Genomic DNA, 20,946 nt, shown 5'->3' with positions numbered 1-20,946 from the left:
CAGAGAGAGAGAGACCTATCTCAGATAGGCAGGTTCAAAGCCACCTGGGGCTTTAATGGTCCAACCCAACATTTTAGACTCCACCCAGAAGCCAGGGGAAGCCAGTGCAGATCCCAGAGCTCTGGTCTCTTACACTCAGGGTGACACACTTCACTTACCATGCATCCAGTCTACACTGGCTTCAGTTTTCACTCTCCACACTAATGGCCCATTGACTTCAATTGAAAGCTTCCCACTGAGTTCAGTGGGGTTTGGATAAGGCCCTAAATAATTGTCCTCAGAGAGCATTTCTTCCTGCTACAACAGAAGAGACCATGGAGGGTCCAACACTGGTCTCTCTCTGGCAGGGCCATGAGCAACCCGGGAATTGAGCAACAAATCAACAAAATGCCTTTAAGGGTACGTCTACACTACGGGACTATTCCGAATTTGCATAAACTGGTTTTGTAAAACAGATTGTATAAAATCGAGTGCGCGCGGCCACACTAAACACATTAAATCGGTGGTGTGCGTCCACGGTCCGAGGCTAGCATCGACTTCTGGAGCGTTGCACTGTGGGTAGCTATTCCGTAGCTATCCCATAGTTCCCGCAGCCTCCCCCCGCCCCTTGGAATTTCCGGGTTGAGATCCCAGTGCCTGATAGGGCAAAAATCATTGTCGCGGGTGGTTCTGGGTAAATGTCGTCAGTCACTCCTTCCTCTGGGAAAGCAACGGCAGACAAGCATTTCGCGCCTTTTTTCCCTGGATTGTCCTGGCAGATGCCATAGCATGACAATCATGGAGCCTGTTTTGCCTTTTGTGACTGTCACCGTATGTGTACTAGATGCCGCTGACAGAGGCGATTCAGCAGCGCTACACAGCAGCATGCTTTTGCTTTTGCATGACAGCAGAGATGGTTACCAGCCATACTGCACCATCTACCAATCCATAAATTGGTAAAAAGATGATCATGGCTACCAGTTGTTTTGCACCATTTGTTGCTGTCATAAGTGCCCCTGGCTGCTCTTAGCCAGGGGCGCAAAAGCCAAAATTGGGAATGACTCCCAGAGTCAATCCCTCCTTTTTGGTATCTAAAAATAGAATCAGTCCTGCCTAGAATATGGGCAAGTGTACTAGAGAACCACTGTATCAGAGAACCAGAGAGCACAGCTGCTCTGTGTCAGATCCTGCAGAAATTATGAGCTTTATGCTATTCACAGGGAGTGCTCTTGCAACAACCCCACCTGTTGATTCCGTTCTTCCCCCAGCCTTCCTGGGCTACTGTAGCATTGTCCCCCCACTTGTGTGATGAAGTAATAAAGAATGCAGGAATAAGACACACTGACTTGTTAGTGAGAAATGAGTGGAAGGCAGCCTCTAGCTGCTATGATAGTCCAGACAGGACAGTAAGGAGTGTGGAGGAGAGGAGCCCAGCATCCCTCTGCTAGTCCAGGGGCAATTGAATCTTTTTTTTTACACATGAAGGGTGGGGGCTGACAGAGCTCAGCCCCCTGTTGCTATGACAACAATGGTTATCAGCCATACTGCACCATCTACCAGGAAAAATTAGGGCCAGGCGCCCTTGATAGACCTCACCGATGCTAGTCAGCATGGTTACCAGCCCTTTTGCACTGCCCCATGTGCCAATAGGCTGATGATGAGGACGGGTACCAGTCGTTTTGCACCATCAGCCACCCATGGCGGGGGGGAGCAAGGATGTTGGTGTTCAGTGCTGCAGCATCGCGTCTATCTGCAGCATTCAGTAAAGATAGGGTGACATGTAAAAGAGTCAAGAGAGGATTGTTTTCCCTTTCACTTCTGGGGGTGGGTGGGGGGGTGCGTAAATTGCCGAGCTATGCCCTGACCCACCGCGGACACTGTGTTTGACCCTAGAAGCATTTGGAGCTCAGCCAAGAATGCAAATGCTTTTCAGAGAGACTGCAGGAAATGTGGGATAGCTTGAGTCCTCCAGTCCATGAGCGTCCATTTGATTCCTTGGCTTTCCGTTACGCTTGTCACGCAGCAGTGCGCTGAGTCCCTGCTACGGCGTCTGTCTGGAGATTTTTTAAAAATGTTTTTTAATTCGTCTTCTGTAACAGAGCGCTGATAGAACAGATTTGCCTGCCCTTACAGCGATCACGTCCGCATGGTCCATGCGGGAGCTCTTTCTTTATTTTGATTTTTAACTGCATCGCCACACATGCTGATCGGAGCTCCACACTGGGCAAACAGGAAATATTCAAAAGTTCGCGGGGCTTTTCCTGTCTACCTGGCCACTGCATCCGAGTTCAGATTGCTGTCCAGAACGGTCAGTGGTGCACTGTGGGATACCGCCCGGAGGCCAATACCGTCGATCTGCGGCCACACTAACCCTAATCCGATATGGTAATACCGATATTAGCGCTACTCCTCTTGTTAGGGAGGAGTACAGAAACCGGTTTAAAGAGCCCTTTATACCGATATAAAGGGCCTCTTAGTGTGGACGGGTGTGGCGTTAAATCGGTTTAATGCTCCTAAAACCGGTTTAAACGCGTAGTGTAGACCAGGCTTGACTCTCTGCTAGGAGTTGAGCAAACTGCTACATCACTTTATTTCACAGAGTACATATAACCATGCAACTATTATTTAATTGAATTGCAAATACTGTGCATAGTAATTGCTTGTCCCTGCAATTTACTTTACAATTACAATTTACATTACTAAGGAAACCAAAGATTATTTACCATGTATCTTGCATTTTTCAGATCTCATAATCCTCTACTTTACAAGACAGCAATAACCGCACAATGAATTACCCTGAGAATGCATGGTAATTACCATGTACTTACATGGTTAGTACCAAATAATATAATTCCAAACAGATCTATTTATCAGTGCTGTGAAATGCATGGCTCTTACTGGGAGTATAATATGTAGCATTAAAGAAGTTTAAGGAGCCTGGATAACTAGGAACACACATCTAACTTAGATTCAGTAATTGTTCTAAACAGGTTTATTGAAATATAATCTACTCTCTGTCTTCTTAATGTGCAAAATTGGTACACACAAATACACCCCTTATCCTAAGATCTTATAACAACAATGATCATGGCACTTGGTGAAATGTGGCTGAATTTATATTACTGTACTTTAAAAGGAAAATTGTTCAATTTTTAAAAAAAAAGAATCTTTCTAAAATTGGAGGTTTTTTCCTGGAAAAAACACTTTTGACCCATTGTAAAGTTCTTGATTTTTTCATTATTGTTAGAAACATGCAACCTGTTCAAATTTGTATTCCTATAACAGAGGAGGGCAATGATTACAAAGGGGACATGAGATGCTGACTGCAGGGAGAAGATAGAAAGCCTTGAGATGCTGGGGGTAATAAATTATTAGAATCAGAAGCCAAGGCAGGGGCAACAGCAGTCTCGAGAGAGCTATCATTTGGTTTCTGTGGAGCGCGGTGAAATGACAGTTCCTAATACATTAGTGAATAGGAGTCCCACATATTTTCCAGCTGGGCCTGATTTCCAGCTGATCAGCAGCGAGAATGGCAGCAAAGGTAGTTGTGCTTTAACCCAGCATATTGCACACGTCCATGCTTGTATTTCCTTTCTAAATTCACTTCTATTCCATGGTGGTGGATTTTCATTACTCCTCAGAACGAGTGTCCCAGTAAACAATATATGTTTTTGACTTATCACCAGCATAGCCTTCTTTATTCTAATGGGATGGAGCTTGAGATCACTGAGCGTCCTTGTGTTTGAGGCCTTGTCAGAAGACCTGACAAATAGCTATTACACCTGAGATCGGGTTTTTGCCTGATTGCTGACTGACAGTGATTTCTGCCAACTTGCAATAGATATGTAGATGCATCACATACCGCTGTTGATGCAGCTGTTTTAGACATTGAGGTATCAGGTTCAGTAGTTAATGTAGCAAGCTTGTCTGCCTGGATATTTGTTTCTGTAAACTTTACACCACTTTTGGCACTGGCCGTTATGCTTCACCTGGTCCCACATAAAGATAGTGAGGACATATATACCTATACCCCAGCGTGACTGAAGAATGTCCAGCTGCATTGATACAGCAGGTACACTTCTGGGCTTTGCTATAGGTAACAGACTCTACTCTGGGATTGGCTGACATGCTTCTTTGTATGCTGACAGAGGAAAAAATTAAAGAAGTGGCCACAGATAGCTGGCATTGTGATGCTATGTCCTCCATATATGCTCTAGCCTAACAAGTTATGGGACTGATGCAGGAATCACTATGGCTTGTGTTAAGCAGGTGATCAAAATATTCCCTGCTGGCCTTAGAATTCATGAGTGAAATTTTGACCCTTGAAGTCATTGGCAAAACTCCCATTGTCTTGAACGGAGACGGGATTTTACCCTACACAAGCATGGAAATGAAAAAGAGCTGAAGATGGCAGAGCCTGCAGATAGGAGATACAGGATGGTACCACTTTTTGCGTTCTAAAAGATGGACTGTCTAGGCTACTAGTGGTAGTGTCCTGAAATTCTTTTCAAGTCTGACAAAAAGCCACGTATCTCACATTGATTCTTTTCATCAAACCCGTCAGTGGGAAGGTCAGGCACAATACTGACGAGTTCTTTGCACTGTCTGGGGCTGATGTGACATGGAGGGGTAGATATCCATTGTATCACTGGTCTGCAATAACCGGTTTGGTGGAAAATGTATTTCTTTCAGGGGCAGTGTAGCAACTGTGATCTAATATTAGAAATAATTGGTTGCACAGATGCTATATTTCTTAGAGTGAGGGAAGAATTTATTTTGAGAGGTAGTTAACTATTGCAGCATTTTACCCATAGGAAATCCAGTATGCAGAGATTCGATGTGTTTTATGAAGGATATGAAGCATGGAGTGGGTCAGTCATGTATAATAAATAATATATTCGCTTCAGTGAATAAAGAAACTTCCAGATCATTCTGCATTATCTGTCGCATTCTGAAGGGGTGGGAAAGGTTCTTACTGTACATGTCCTCTCATTAAGGTGCCATTGCTTGTTCTAAAGCACAACAAGGAACGGGTCATGGTACAAATTGAGAAGCAGGGCTATCATTTAGAGTGCTTTGTTAGCGTTGCAAGTCAATAAGAATATGCCAGAAGAAAATTCACAGAGAGACACACAGAGACAATTTAAATTAAAATAGTTTGCCATAATTTACATTTTTAATTAAAAGCTTTTAAGGTTTAATTAAAAACTTTAATGAGTTTGCTTTATTGAAAATGCATTTGTGCTTGCATGATAAACCCAGTAAGATCTGTATTTAACTAGCTCCTCTCCCTTTCCCACACAACTCCTTTGATCCCCCCAGTTAAAACTGGAGAAGAGGCTCAAATGAACGTTGTAAAATGGCATCAAGACATTCTAAACTTTTTATCCATCAGCAGCTCTGGCAATAGCGTCCCCTAGCACCACTGGCTGGAAATGTAGCATTTCTGAAAAACCAGGATTACGGGCTAGCCTACACTACTACACCCACAGAGCCCCCTAATTGAGATGCAGCTTATCCCAGCATAGGGCGATCTTTTGTTGGCAGAGTTAACACATCGCCACAAACACAGAGTCCTGTCTGTAACGGTCTTGGGGTTCATTAAATAACAAACCCAGTGAATGAGAAAAGAATAAAACCTGAATAAAGCAAACTGGAGAGCAGTTGCTCCCAACCCCCGCCTCCAGGGCACATCTCCAAATTCCAATGTTCATAATACTGCCCCTTATGAGGGAGCGTCTCTAAATTATAATCTTCTACAAACATATCTCTAACTCTTCCCTCTTAAAAACAAACAAACAAATGAACTCAAATATATAAAACAGCTAACAACTATTTAATAACACATGCATTAAATTCTCAACCCAAGGAGTACATCTCCATAAACCCAATGTCTCTCCTGCCTAGTAAGGAGAGGTTACAGCACATCACTCTCGAGAGAGTCTTTACCACTCACTTTCCTCAAATAGCCATTCTCCAGGCAGGTTAGCAAGTCTCTGAGTCTTTCAGGGTGTTTAATCTCCCACTCTGATCTTTCATTAGAGTTGTTCTCTTGTTCCCTGACAGTTTCTTCTTTGTGCGCTGATTAAAAAGGATCAGTCAGATGGGAAATGCCAGCGTCCACTCTACTGTCAATGTGTTACTCATAAATACCTTTGATTACATCAAAATGTGTCCTTCTGGACTACATAATACCTTAGATTCACCTGTTCTTTAATGGTACCCCTTCAGCCCCAAGTATTAGAGGTATGATTCCTCCAGCACACTCTATCACCTAGGTTAAGAGATGGGAGATCATGGGCCCATTTGTCAAAATAATATTTCTACTTCTGCTTCTGATTTTCCTTCATCTTCTGTATGATTTCATTGTTATGAGATTTCAGCAAGTTATCACTAACTGGTAAATTACATCTGATTCTTCTTCCCATTACCAGCTGAGCTAGAGAAAAGCCATTCTCCAGAGGTGTACATTGGTAAACCAGTAACACTTCATACAAATCAACCCATACTGTCAAAAGTCTTTCATAAGGTTCTTTACTGTCCGTAGTGACCATTCCACAAGTCCATTTGATTGGGGGGTAATATGGACTTGATGTTTTGTGATGAAAATCCCAATCTATGGCAAATTGCCTAAATCTGCAGCTCATTATCACTAAAGACTTCATCTGGAATTCCATGTCTGGAGAAGATTCCCTTCATGCCGGCTATCACTGACTTACTATTAGCATTGCGTGGTGTACAAATTTCTGGATACAGAGAATAATCTGTGACTATTAAATAATCCTTTGATTGCCAGGTAAATAAGTCAGTGTTGACCTTCTCATAAGGCCTTTGTGGAACTGGGTGAGGTCTCAGTGGCTCTGCCTGTTGGCATGGCTTGTATCTCAAGCATGAAAAGCAGTTTCCTACCACATTAGTAATGTCATGATTGATCCGCAGCCAATACAGAACTTCTCGTGCTCGTTGTTTGCACTTCTCAATTCCTAAATGACCCCTGTGGATCTTCTGTAGCATTTCTTTTCAGAGGCTCATTGGAATTACAACCTTACTGCCCTTGAAAACCACCCCATCTATCACAGTAAGTTCGTGTCTGCAGTTCCAATAGTCTTATACTCAGAGAACAACTGCTTATTTCTTCAGGCCACTCTTTAATTATCACTTCTTTAAGGATTCCCAACGATTCATCTTTTCCACTTCCTCTCTCATATGTTGCAGTTTCCTGTTAGCTATGGGAATTGACTTTACAATCAAATCTACATAGGCTTGCATCTGTGTCTCTAAAGTCTTCTCCGGTTTCGTAGTGGGAGTCACTGCTCTGGAAAGGGCATCTGCAGTGAACATGAATGTACAGGGCAGGTAGGTCACAACCAAATCATACTTTTGCAGCTTTATCATCATTCTTTGAAGTTAAATCGCCTTCATGGAGCAGTCTCTCTTAACACATTGTCTTTAATGCCACAAATGATTCTATCTCTGGCCAGAGGCTCTGTCAGCTCACCAAAGGCAGAGGTTTTACTGAGTTTCCTTAATTCTGTGACATACTGTTCTATGCTGTCGTCAGTTTTTTGCATACATGTAAAAAATTTGTCTCTCTCAAAGGTGTCATTCCTTGTTGGCATGCAATGTTCCTCAAATTTAGTCAGTATTTTACTTCATGTTTTCTCCTTCTTCAAACTTAAAGGTGTCATAAATATCCAGTGCTTTCTCCCCAATAACATGCAAAAAAATCGATGATTTCACATTATCATTTTTCTCCTCTGCCCCTGTGGTTGCTAAATACAATTCAAATCTCTGTCTGAATTTTTTCCAGTTCTCTGCAATCTTGCCTGACAATTGCAGACTGGATGGAGGTTGCAACACACCCATTTTGGCCCCACCCCCTTCTTAAGCTAGTCAAGCTGCTATTGTGCTCACCAAATACATGCAAAAGCCTCTGTGCCTGGTGCTCCATGTGCTTCTCTGCTGCCTCCCTTTGTCTCTGCTTTCAATAGCAAACACAGGAATTACCACCAAAATGACTGCAGTTTCCTTCTCATTTAGCACTTGTGACACCATGTAACGATCGTGGGGTTCATTAAGTATCAAACCAGTGAATGAGAAAGGAATAAAACTTTAATCAAACAAACTGGCGAGCATCTCTGGTGAACTGCTGCCCACAACCAGGGGGTGTTCCCAACCCCTGCCTTCAGGGCACATCTCCAAATTCCTATGTTCATTATACTGTTCCTTATGAGGAAGCGTCTCTAAATTATAATAATCTACAAACATATATCGACACTTTCACCAATATAGCTGCATCGCCACAGGTGCTTGTGCCAGCGACTTGGCTTTAGTTGGGCTCAATTCTCCTTTCCTTACTCAGGTGAAGCTCCAGTTCAATGGAAATTTTGTCTGAGGGCTTGTCTACATGCAGAATTGCACTGGTTTCACCAAAGGGGTTATTTTAAATCAATTTAGTTTAACCAGTGCAAGAGACTGCATGGATATTATCAATATAAACCTGGCATATCGATTTAGCTTAAGTCAATTAAGGACAGGTTTAAGCTTTATGGCGCAGGCATCAGCACTCTTCAGTAACACCTCCGTAACAACTGCCCTGACTGCTGATCTGCCAAACGAGTAAGCTACTGAGTGATCACAATCAGGAGTAGTGAACTTCTGGATCACTTCTGGATCTGGTGGAGGGAAGCTCTCATGTAGGTGTTCCAGCAGGGCAGCTCCAGGGTGAGCACCACACAGATTTCTAGGAAAGTGATCTTTGTCCTCCTGCGGGTTCTGTCACTACTACTGGTTATCTGCATCGCTTCCCTGTCCCACCCGTCAATGCTAGCTGGCCAAGCCCAGAAGCAGTATCCACCAAGTGAAGCCACTCCAGGAAAAGTCAGCTGTTACGGGGCAGCAGTGGGTGTTTTATTTCAGTGTGAACACATGCTCTAGTCCTTGGCTCCAGCTGTCTGGCTTAGAGCAGCAGGTAATCCCTCTGCTGCTCCTCCTGCCTCCAGCCATCCCCCACCTCCCAAACATACCGTCTCTGGCAGCCCCCCATGACTCCCGCTCAGGCAGCTCTGATTCTCCAGCTCACTGGATCTCTTCTAACTCACTGGGTCTCTCCCTGGATCTGATTCTCTCTCGTGCTTTAGAGCCTCAGGTGCTGACCCACCCTCTTAATTGGCCAAATGGGAGCACCTGTCCTGGCACAAGTGTGCTGGACCTACTTTGGAGCCTGTGCCAGGCCGCCTTTGCACGCCACAATGCCTCCAGTTGCAATTCCCCCCCTGTGTAATTTAGAGCAACCTTAGGACAGCTCCAACTTGTGACAGCTTTAAACTGCACAAGGGGAACCTTCAACAGAGCCCCGTTAAGGCGGGAGAGGCCTCTGCATGAGCCAGAATCTGTCGAGATGAGTTTTCTTTCATCCTGCCTTTCGATTAGTGAATGGCTTTCTGGTGGCCAGGATAACTGGCTTTCTGGCTCAGTGTAAAGCCACTTCCCCAGTACAAGAGCACGACAAGGCAGCGTTTCGTTAGCATAACAGATCTAGTATTGATGTTTGTTGAGGGCTGCATGGATCTGCGATCTAGCTGACACCCACCTCCTCTTCCCCTTCCCCTCACCCAGGAATAGCTTTCAATACATTTTTACCCATGGCCAGGCTAATTTTAACTTCCACTCACGTTCGAGCAAAACTCCCAGATGAGCCCTTTTTAATGCAAAATGGACTATAGAACGAATCCTTGCCTAGCCACATAGAGAAGCCATTTAAAGCCTTCAGCACCATTTTTCTAACCAGCTTTCTTTGTCTTATCCTATCAGCAACTCTGGCTACACCCGCTCAGAAAATGGGTTTCATTGACAAGCCGAAGGTTTAAAGATGAATATGTTGAGGGAGGAATTTCCTTGACTGGAAGGTAAATATTTCGAGCCCAGCTTTCACTCCCTGTTGCACAGATTCCAACTCGAGTGAAGCCAATAGGTCTTCAAGAGTGTCAAGGAGAGCTGTACTTGTCTCTTGGGGACACTTTTGGGGGGGCAGTATTCATGGTGAGCACACAGCTACAGCCTACCAGGAGTGGAATGTTCCCTTGGGCTGATGGACACACAAGCTTAGTAGTGGGACAAAACTAGCTTTAATTTTCTTTTGTTGGCTTGGGGATGAAGGTGAGATAAACACAGCCGGGTGACCGAAACTCAAAGGGAAGATGTTGGCAAGCTCGTGCCTCTGAGGGCCAGTGCACACTGTAAGCTGCTTACCCTGGAAGGTGAATTTTAAAACCTAAAACTTGCACATGCTGCGTGCTCCTGGCACTGTTATCAGAGCGGAAACAGAAACCTCAGCTTCTGCAATGCACAGGACAGTACATTCGCTGCATCTATCGATAGGTTTTGTTTAGCTGCGTCTTCCGACACCTTTGCCAGAGATTTGTTTAGGCTGCCACATAGTTTGAGGGGATGCAGTAAGCAGGAGATAATGCAGTGCTCAGCATCGTGTCAGTGACTGAGGAAATTGCATAAGCACCTGTTTCTTATGCAGCTTGATCTAGTGGATCGGGCACTGGAATGGGAGTCTGGAAACCTGGGTTCTATCCTGGGGTTTTTGCCATTGACCTGCTGTTGACTTTGCGTGAGTCACTTCATCTCCCTGGGACTCTTTCCTCTCCCAAGCTTTGTCGGTATTCCAATGCCAGGTGCTTCAGAGGGAATAAATAGAACAGGGTAATTCCAGGAGCGGCGCCAGGGTTTCTGGTGCCCTAGGCAGAATTCGGGGGGCAGCATTTTGTGCGCTCCCCATGGGGCACACGGGAGCTTCCAGTTCCACTCCCATCGCGCTGCTGAAGAAGGACCCTCCACCGAAATGCCGCAGGCAACAGCAGCAGTCATTGAGCTGCTCAATTGCCTGCCACTGTTTTCCACTGCACATCGGCAGAAAGTCCTTCTTTGGCGGCGCAACGGGAGCGGAACCGGAAGCTCCCGTATGCCCCGTGGGGAGCACACAAAATGTCGCCCCCCGAATCCTGGCACCCTAGGTGACCGCCTAAGGTCACCTAATGGAAGCGCCGGCCCTGGGTAATTCCATCCAGTCCCAGTTTCTGGCAGTCAGAGGCTTAGAGGAACCCAGAACATGGGGTAGCATCCTTGAACATCTTGGCTAATACCCATTGCCCTATCCTCCATGAATTTATCTAATTCTTTTTTGAACCTAGTTATGATTTTGGCCTTCACGACATAGAATAATAGAATCTCAGGGTTGGAAGGGACCTCAGGAGGTCATCTAGTCCAACCCCCTGCTCAAAGCAGGACCAATCCCCAACTACATCATCCCAGCCAGGGCTTTGTCAAGCCTGACCTTAAAAACCTCTAAGGATGGGGATGAGTTCCACAGGTTGACTGTGTGTTGTATGAAGAAGTACTTCCTTTTGTTTGTTTTAAACCTGCTGACTATTAATTTAATCAGGCGACCCCTGGGTCTTGTGTTATGTGAAGGGGTAAATAACACTTCCCTATTTACTGTCCACACCATTCATGATTTTATAGATTTCTATCATATGTCCCCCCGCTACCCGAGTCATCAGTTTTCTAAGTTAAACAGTCCAAATCTTTTAAATATCTCATTGTATGTGTGACCGGTTGGATCACAGAAACTCCCTTGGGAGCTGCCACCTAATGTGCCAAAACTACTTCTACCCCTGCCTTCCCTGCCAGCTCGGGACCCCAGCACCCTGTCCTGCTGAGCCAGACACTCCTGTCTGCTCCAACAAAGACCCAGGGTCTGAATTACCTGCCCCAAAGCTGCAGGTTTACTGAAAGCAGCTGACAGAAGTGTTCCTGTCTTTAACACTCAGATGCCCAACTCCCAATGGGGTCTAAACCCAAATAAATCCGTTTTACCCTGTATAAAGCTTATGCAGGTTAAACTCATAAATTGTTCGCCCTCTACAACACTGATAGAGAGAGATGCACAGTTGTTTGCTCCCCCAGGTATTAATACACACTCTGAGTTAATTAATAAGTAAAAAGTGATGTTATTAAATACAGAAAGTAGGATTTAAGTGGTTCCAAGTAGTAACAGACACAACAAAGTAAGTCACCAAGCAAAATAAAATAAAATGCACAAATCTATGGCTAATCAAACTGAATACAGATAATCTCACCCTCAGAGATGCATCAGTAAGTTTTTTTCCTCAGACTGGACACCTTCCAGGCCTGGGCACAATCCTTTCCCCTGGTACAGCCCTTGTCCCAGCTTAGGTGGTAGCTAGGAGATTCTTCATGATGGCTCCTCCCCCTGTGTTCTGTTCCACCCCTTTGTATATCTTTTGCATAATGAAGGAATCCTTTGTCCCTCTCTGGGTTCCCGCCCCCTCCTTCTCAATGGAAAGACACCAAGTTAAAGATGGATTCCAGTGCAGGTGACGTGATCACATATCACTGCAAGACTTCATTGCCCACTTGCCAGCACACACATATACAGGAAGACTTACAGGTAAAACACACCCACCTGCAGTCAATTGTCCTGTTTAATGGGTGTCATCAAGATTCCAAACCACCATTAATGGCCCACACTTTGCATAACTATAATAGGCCCTCAGAGTTATATTTCTAGTTTCAGATACAAGAGTGGTACATTTATACAAATAGGATGACCACACTCAGTAGATTATAAGCTTTGTAATGATACCTTACAAGAGACCTTTTGCATGAAGCGTATTCCAGTTACATTATATTCACTCATTAGCATATTTTTATAAAACCATATAGACTGTAATGTCACAGTATGGAAGCTGTTCCATACCTCTGATCATTGTTGTTGTCCTTCTCTTTGCTCTTCCAATTCTAATGTATCTTTTTTGAGATGGGGTGACTAGAACTGTACACAGTATTCAAGGCATGGGCATTGTGATGGGTTCCCCCTGGGGTGCCACCTGGAACTGGGGTACCACTGAGCCCCCTTGACCCACCAGCCTGGGCTCTCTTTTACACTGTACTGCTGTGACAAACTGCCTCCAGCCTACACTTTCACTAGCATACATACAGGTAGGGACACATCCAGCTGCAGTTATATGCACACTCCCTGACTAGCCCCTGCATAGGAAGGCTACAGCCAAGGCAACTCCCAGCTCCCCAGGCACGTACCCCTTCTGGAGTGTAAACCCAAAATTATACTGTCTTGCGCTGCACAGGGAACTGTACAGCGTAAGCTCCTAAAATTCACCCCCTCCCTCAATGTGGAGAGGAATATGCAACAGCCTTTTGCCCCTGAGTTATGATTCCCACACACTGGTTCAGATAAAGCAAAAACAAATTTATTAACCACAAAAGATAGACTTAAGTGATTATAAGTGACAGCAAACAGATCAAAGCAGACTACCTAGTAAATAAACAAAAACACAATCTAAGCTTAATATACTAAAGAGATTGGATATGAATAGCAGATCCTCTCCTTAAGTGATGATACAAGCAGGTTGCAGATTCTTAAGGGCACAGAATGATCAGACACATAGATTAACATAATTTGGGGAATAGTCAACATGGTTTTTGTAAAGGGAAATCATGCCTCACCAATCTACTAGAAGCCTTTGAGGTCAGCAAGCAGGTGGACAAGGGGGATCCAGTGGATTTTGTGTATTTAGGTTTTCGGAAAGCCTTTGACAAGGTCCCTCACCAAAGGCTCTTAAGCAAAGTAAGCAATCTTTGGATAAGAGGGAAGGTTCTCTCATGGATTGGTAACTGGCTAAAAGATAGGAAACAAGGGGTAGGAATAAATTGTTAGTTTTCAGAATGGAGAGAGGTAAATAGTGGTGTCCCCCAGTGGTCTGTACTGGGTCCAGATCTATTTAACATATTCATAAATGATCTGGAAAAAGGGGTAAACAGTGAGGAGGCAAAATTTGCATATGATACCTAACTGCTCAAGATAGTTCAGTCCCAGGCAGTCTTCGAAGAGCTACAAAAGGATCTCTAAAAACTGGGTGACTGGGCAATAAAATTGCAGATGAAATTCAATATTGATAAATGAAAAGTAATGCACATTGGAAAACATAATCCTAACTATACATATAAAACGATGGGATCTAAATTAGCTGTTGCCACTCAAGAAAGATCTTGGAGTCATTGTGGATAGTTCTCTGAAAACATCCACTCAATGTGCAGCAGCAGTCAAAAAAACAAACAGAATGTTGGGAATCATTAAGAAAGGGATAGATAATAAGACAGAAAATATCATATTGCCTCTATATAAGTTCATGGTACACCCAAATCTTGAATACTGCATGCAGATGTGGTCGCCCTACCTCAAAAAAGATATACTGGAATTGAAAAAAGTTCAGAAAAGGGCAAAAATAATCATTAGGGGTATGGAACGGATGCCGTATGAAGAGAGATTAATAAGACTGGGACTTCTCAGCTTGGAAAAGAGATGACTGAGGGGGGATATGACAGAGGTCTATAAAATCATGACTGGTGTGGAAAAAGTAAATAAAGACGTGTTATTTACTCCTTCGCATAACACAAGAACTAGGGGCCACCAAATGAAATTAATAGGCAGCAGGTTTAAAACAAACAAAAGGAAGTATTTTATCACACAACGCACAGTCAACCTGTGGAATTCCTTGCCAGAGGATGTTGTGAAGGCCAAGACTATAACAGGGTTCAAAAAAGAACTAGGTAAATTCATGGAAGATAGGTCCATCAATGGTTATTAGCCAGAATGGGCCGGGATGGTGTCCCTACCCTCTGTTTGCCAGAAGCTCAGAATGGGCAACAGGGGATGAATCACTTGATGATTGCCTGTTCTGTTCATTCCCTCTGGGGCACCTAGCATTGACCACTGTTGGAAGACAGGATACTGGGCTAGATGGACCTTTGGTCTGACCCAATATGGCCCTTCTTATGGTCTAAATTTTAGGACTTAGGAAATTTCCTATCAAAATATCCCCCATGAACTGTTTGCTACTGACCTTCCTGGAGATGATCAGTAGCCAATATAAATAGTGAGTTTGATTCCCAGCCCTCACTTGCTCTTCAGTTACCTATGATGTAGCACTGAGCATATGGCTGCATATATTTGTTGACTAATAACTAGAAATAAAGGGTCATTACTATCAGGCAAGGGGGCTTGCGGATTTCCTCCAATGCTCACCACTCCCATTCTCCATCTATTGTATTGTAGTTAAATAAATTACCAAAATTATTGAAACCAGAGTAATTATATTTGCATTATTTTGACAAATAAAATATTCAGAATTTTGCAGAATTTTAAAATATTGTGTGCAGAATTTTTAATTTTTTGGCACAGAATTTCCCCAAGAGTAAAGTGTGGGATAGATTTACATCCCAGCTTGCTGCAAACTAAATGTAGACAAGCCCTAAGCTACTGAGGAGTTCTGCTAGTGCCCAGGCCCTAGCAAATTCACAAGCTTTTTAATGTGATTAAGCCACTAATGGAGGAAACACAGACCCTATGTTGCAGTGGCTGACGTTATTTGGAGAGCCGGTCGAAAAATGAGGAAACAATTTAGCAAATATTTCAAAGTTGCTTTCATTTTCCTGGGGTCAAGATGCACCCCTTTTCCATTTGTTCGCAAAGTTTTCTGCAATATATTTTAATCCACATTTTACCCATTTTTTTTCTTTGACGTGTTTATCAAAATTTTAATTTACAAAAACTCCATTTTCAGTCAGAAAACATGGTTTTCAGTAAATTAAAATGTCCGTAACAATTATGGTAAACATTTCAGTAAAAACCACTGTGAAAATGTCTTATGCTGACTTTTTGTGCGAAAATTTTTAGGTTGGTTTCTTTTTAAAGGCTATTTTTCTGTGAAAAAACTTTTCATGTGAAAAATGTCAATCCTCTTTGTGCCAATTTATATCACAATATTTTTTGACCTTCAGATGGATTTGGGTGGTGCTTGATCTGCAATGAAACTACATTCTTTTGAATTTGCCTTGACGATGATGACGGTGTGACTTCCTCCCTACTGGGAAATTCACCAATAAACCATGACATGAACATCCTGCCTTCCACCAACACTCCTGGTATCGCCCTTCTCTCCACCATTTAAACTCCAGTCTAAAGAAGTCTGATCCCCCCGCCCCTCCAAGCCTTTGGCAGCATCTTCCACCAAGGTAAGCAGAGATTCTGTTTTTCATTAATGTATTTCATTAATGTGCTGCCCGTTTACTTCCTAGGTGGAGGAGAAATGGGGAGTCTTTTTGCCTTCCATTTAGATCCCCAAAGTTCATTGTCTGTCCTCAGGGACAGTAAAATCCCACATCACTTGTTTTTTTCTGTGTCCTACTGATTTCATCTCCCCCTGTTGACTTTGTATGTAGATGTGTAACCATCATGTTGGCTTACAATGCTTAATCTCCATGTCAAACCTCTTTTGTCTGGCAGTAAACCTGCTTCTCCACCTCTGCTGTGCCACAGAATTAAGAACATATTTTCAGTAGACATACATCACTCCTCATACAGTGTCCGTACATACACTTCACAATGATATTGATCACCAGTGTGAGTCTTTCATTGAAGACCTCACGTGACAATCTTTGGTGAATGGGAATTTCCATACTAGGATCAGGATATTCTTGTCACCCCCTTGCCAGCTGGCATGGAGGTGTTTTTAGGTCACATCCAGCCAGGGACATGCTACAAGGACAGACATCCTGACCCTGCAGGGGCTCTGGCTATTACCACAGCAGGGTTCTCCATCAACACGACGTGGCTGGTTTTCTGCATCGTGGCGCAGCAGGGCATGAGTGGAAAACAGAACAGCAGCATTTCTACGTGGTGCTGGTGATGTGGGGCCTGAGAAACCATGGCCCCCTTTAGCAGCAGGGTCTGGACCAATCTTGGTGAGAGCAACAGCCGCTGTACAGTCTGCCTGGAGCAGGGCAATGCGTAACCACTCTCCCCCGGGAGCAGCCCTGAGAACACATGATGACTCGGAGCCACAATTCCTCCCCTGCTAGTGCCTTTGCTCTGGGAGGGCAGAGTCTGTCACCCTTCCCCGTGAGGCAACTTCCTCCTCCCAGTATGTGCTTAGCAGCTGCTGTGCATGTGGAGCAGCTGTGGTGGACAGGTGTAGGTGTGAGGCCAGAGTGGGGATTGGAAGGCAGGGCCTGGGGCTGCCAGCAGAGGGACAGTGAGCGGCTGGCTGCAGCGAAGAGCCGGCTCTGGTTTCTGTGGGGTTACGTAACTTTTAAGTGCAGTTGTTCAATACGAGCTCTGTCAGGAAGCAGGGCCTGCAGCAGAGCCAGGCTCCGGAGAACCTAACGAGCACAGGGGGCCTGTTGTGGGCTGCCTGGTTGGTTACCCCGCCGGATTGGCTGGAAGAGTCAGCAGACCGGCTCTTAAGCCCAGCAGCAGCAGTCTGGCGGCTGCTCAAAGAAAGGCTGCAATAGCTCCTGCAACTGCTTGTCCCCAGCCCTGCTGCTGTCTTGCCTCACTCCAGGTAAACCAGTCCTGAGCCTTGGTTCCAGTTGCTGACCCTTGGCTCTAACCACGGGGCCATGGGCCCAGCTCTAACCACTGGGCATGACCACCCACATCCCGGTCACTGACACCCTCGTAGCAATGAACAGCACTCTGCCCAGTGCATAGGAGGGGGTGGGGCAGAGCCCAGCTCCACCCATTCCTACCCCCCACCCATCTACCTCCCTACCATGGGGAGAATCAGGGAAGCCATCTCTGCTCTCGCCCAGGGCCAGAGTCTTTCTCTGAGCAGGGGCTCGACAGAGGCCCTGCTCCCTTAACTGCCCAGCACAGCGGAGAAGGGCCCATGACCATCCGGCCCAAAGGGAGAAACTCAAGTAACAAGAGGAGGTGGCAGAGAGATGTAGGCTGTCCCTCCAGTGTCACATTTCTCCCATGGCAGATGGTGTCCAACACAAGATGAAGGCAGAGGAGCCCCTGGGATTCCCAAGCTGCTGGGGCTTTTCCTTAATACTCTAGGTTTTTAATAAACCGCCTTTTCCCATCCACGTCAGTCCGGTAACTTTTCCCCTAGTGAAACACAATCAGCGTGATTTCCAAGGCCTCTGATCTCCACAGGCTGCAGCAGTCCCAGCCCTCTCTCGGCAGCCACACACTGCCCGCGGTGCTAACAGAGTGACTACACAGCCCGGGCGCACAATGAAAACCGTTCGCAGGAAGGGTCAGTGACATAAGGGCTTTGCTCAGGTTTCACGGGCTCCTCTGAAGCCCTCAAGTCGAGGATTTGTCTTTTGTTCCCATTTTATTTTGTGTGGAGCAGAAGGAAATAAACACCCTGGTTGGGAAACAAAACCCTGAAGGCGCCGGTGGGAACAATGGCTGGTGTTAAAGCTGCCATTCCCCCCAGAGAGGGGTGAAGTGCGTCGTGTAGAAAGGTGAGGGGCTACTTTCATCCCTGGTACAACTCCACCGCAGTCAGGGAGGTTACACCACAGATGGGCTTGCCTCAGGGTCTCCGTTCAGTCCCCAGCACAATGCCAAATTGTGTGATCTCAGAGCTAGGTACCGAGCTTCTGACCCCACAGGGGAGCTGTGCTGCCCAGCACCAGCAGACCGAAAAGTGCCGTTTCACAGGCTGCCTTCTGTGATCTCCCATGGCACTCCATAACAAATAACCTAGCTCTTATATAGCGCTGTTCACCAGAGCTCTCCAAGGGCTTTTCAAAGGACATCAGTCCCATCCGCCCCATTTTACAGATGGAGAAACTGAGGCACAGAGCAGGGCAGTGACTTACCCAAAGTCACCCAACAGGCCGTGGTCCATGCCAGAAATAGAGCCCAGGTCTCCTGAATCCCAGTCCAATGCTCTGCCCACTAGGACACAGAGCTGCAGTTTTTTAGTAAAGGTGACACATACAGCAGTGCTCTACCAAATGCAGAATTCAGCGTGGGAAGGGGAGCCATTAAAGGGCCTTTGCAGACATGGTAACTGCGCACATCACTGCAACAGTGGGGCTGAGCGGGGGTTGATGCTGGCAGTGGCAGATCCCCCTTCTACACACACAGCGTATGATAGTTAGAGATTCAGAACGAGACTGCAGCAATGGGAGAAGAGCCAGAGACTCCACAAAGTCGTCTAGGGACTTTGGGAATAGCAATTTTATTAAAGTAGAAGGCGCCCAGATGCTGTGATGAGGGGCAGAAGTACAAAACCATGTGACTAAGCATGAGGAGCCTATAATTCCCTAGTGCGAATACTGCTCTGATGGTCCCATGAGTGCAAGGCTGTAGCTAACAACGGTGCTAAGTTGGCAAGTCACCCCAGCTGCCCTCCACACTGGCCGTGGGGACTGGCCCCAAATGGATCAGAACACTCACTGTGATAAGGAGCAGCAGAACCCACCCTCTGCTGTGTTTGCCTCAAGCCCCTACTTGCCTTCCTTAACTAATGCAGAACTTTCTGCCCAGGTGTTTAAACTGAGCTGTGATGTAATTAAGCTCCGCGAGGTTTTGCTGAATGAGGCATGTGACTGGAGCTGGGGAATTGAAGGAGAGCAGCCTGAGGAGCCTTACTGAAAGGCTAGTTCTCACAGGGGGAGAAGTAAGGAAACGGGCAAGGGAAGGCACTTGGCTGAAGGGTAAATAAATGGCACAGGCAGTAGCTGTGGTTTGAACTGAGGTGGAAGAGATGATAATGATAATGAGGAGCAGTCATGGACCTGCAGGGCAAGGTGATTAAAGCAAGTCAGTTAATGGTTATGCAGATAATGGAGAAGCCTTTCAAAGGTTACAACACAGCTCCGGAGGGTTTCAGAAACTCTAATGAGGACGTCAATGAATAGCTAAGAAAGGGAGATCATTCCTTGAGGCAATACAGGGTGGTTTGCAAAAAAAATGTAGTACAGCAGCTAAGAAAATTTAGAAAAATATTATATCTTAGCTGGTGAGCTAACAATGACCTAACCGAGGGTTTCCCAACTGCTGCACCGTCAGGTGTGCCGTGGAATTTTGGAAAAGTCACTTGGGAGGAGGGGAAAAAATCTCATTTATTTTAGTGTCAGAACCAAATGGCATTTTGTGTTGTTGCTGTTCAGGCGTAGGTGTGAGAGACACACGTTACACCAGGCTACACTCAAATGTCCTTGCCATTCGCATGGTCTGACATGGGAGCCATGTTTTCTTGTCAGCCGTTAAGTTAGAGTGGTGAATTTTGAACTGAAGACTCAAAAACGGACAAATATTTGAAGAAAGAGATTCTGGGACCTCCACATCTACATTCATTGATGAAGCAGAATCTGAACTCAGAACAGTCAAAGCAGTGAGCTGATGTTCCTGTGAGAGTTATTTGCCGCTTGGATTGTCATTAATAGGGGATGCCATCTTGCCATCTTCCTCTGTATTGTGTGCGAGGGCCAACTCTCAAACCATGCAGTGGTGCCAAGTAAGTTCAAATGACACCTTACAAGCAAACATCCATATCCCTTGCCAATAAGGAGAAATATTTTTTCATGCGTTTGAAGGATCAGAATGAAAAATAAGTGCAAACGATGAAAGACTGTGTATCTGTTTCTGATAAAGTGCTGGAAGCAAGTGACTTGGTCGCTGAGCTTGTAATGAAGGCAAAAACGCTGCATATAATTGCAGAGACATTAATTTTACCACCGTGCAAAGAAATGGTGAGGGTAAGGTTACGTCAATGCAATCGCAGAAGTTCCCCTTTCAGATCATAGTGTTACCTGGCAACCTCCCAGAAAGAGAGAAACAATAGACACTCTACCTTCAGTGCGTATGCTGTGGGCATACCAGCATCAGAACTAGAAATGAAGGCAAAGCTCTAACAAATATATTAGCTCACAAGATAAGGGTTTAAAGTTCAGCTATATTTATTTTCACTTTTAATTCGCCTTTCTAATGAGTATAGTGACATTCATGGCTGCATGGGTCTCCATCATGAGAACTTCTTTCTAACCTGGAAATACTCTAACCTCACCAAATCATATGCAACCAAGGCACATGGCCAGACAGCTAGTGTG

The 20,946-nt window shown here is 45.1% G+C and overlaps 1 long non-coding RNA gene across 2 annotated transcripts in view; it reads left to right on the top strand.

Moving 5' to 3' along the window:
- Positions 1-9,797: 9,797 nt before the first annotated feature.
- The window catches only part of LOC120408536, a 62,584-nt gene continuing 51,435 nt past the window's right edge, over positions 9,798-20,946 (top strand). For both annotated transcript variants that reach the window (XR_005600763.1, XR_005600762.1), the window contains exons 1-2: positions 9,798-9,887; positions 15,871-16,104. This is a non-coding gene — a long non-coding RNA (uncharacterized LOC120408536). The remainder of the gene's footprint in view (positions 9,888-15,870; positions 16,105-20,946) is intronic.

The sequence above is a fragment of the Mauremys reevesii genome, linkage group 6 (assembly GCF_016161935.1).
Source record: "Mauremys reevesii isolate NIE-2019 linkage group 6, ASM1616193v1, whole genome shotgun sequence".
In the NCBI taxonomy this organism is placed as follows: Eukaryota; Metazoa; Chordata; order Testudines; family Geoemydidae; genus Mauremys; species Mauremys reevesii.
Note: the sequence above shows the minus strand (reverse complement) of the source record. Positions and strands in the feature narration are given on the sequence as shown.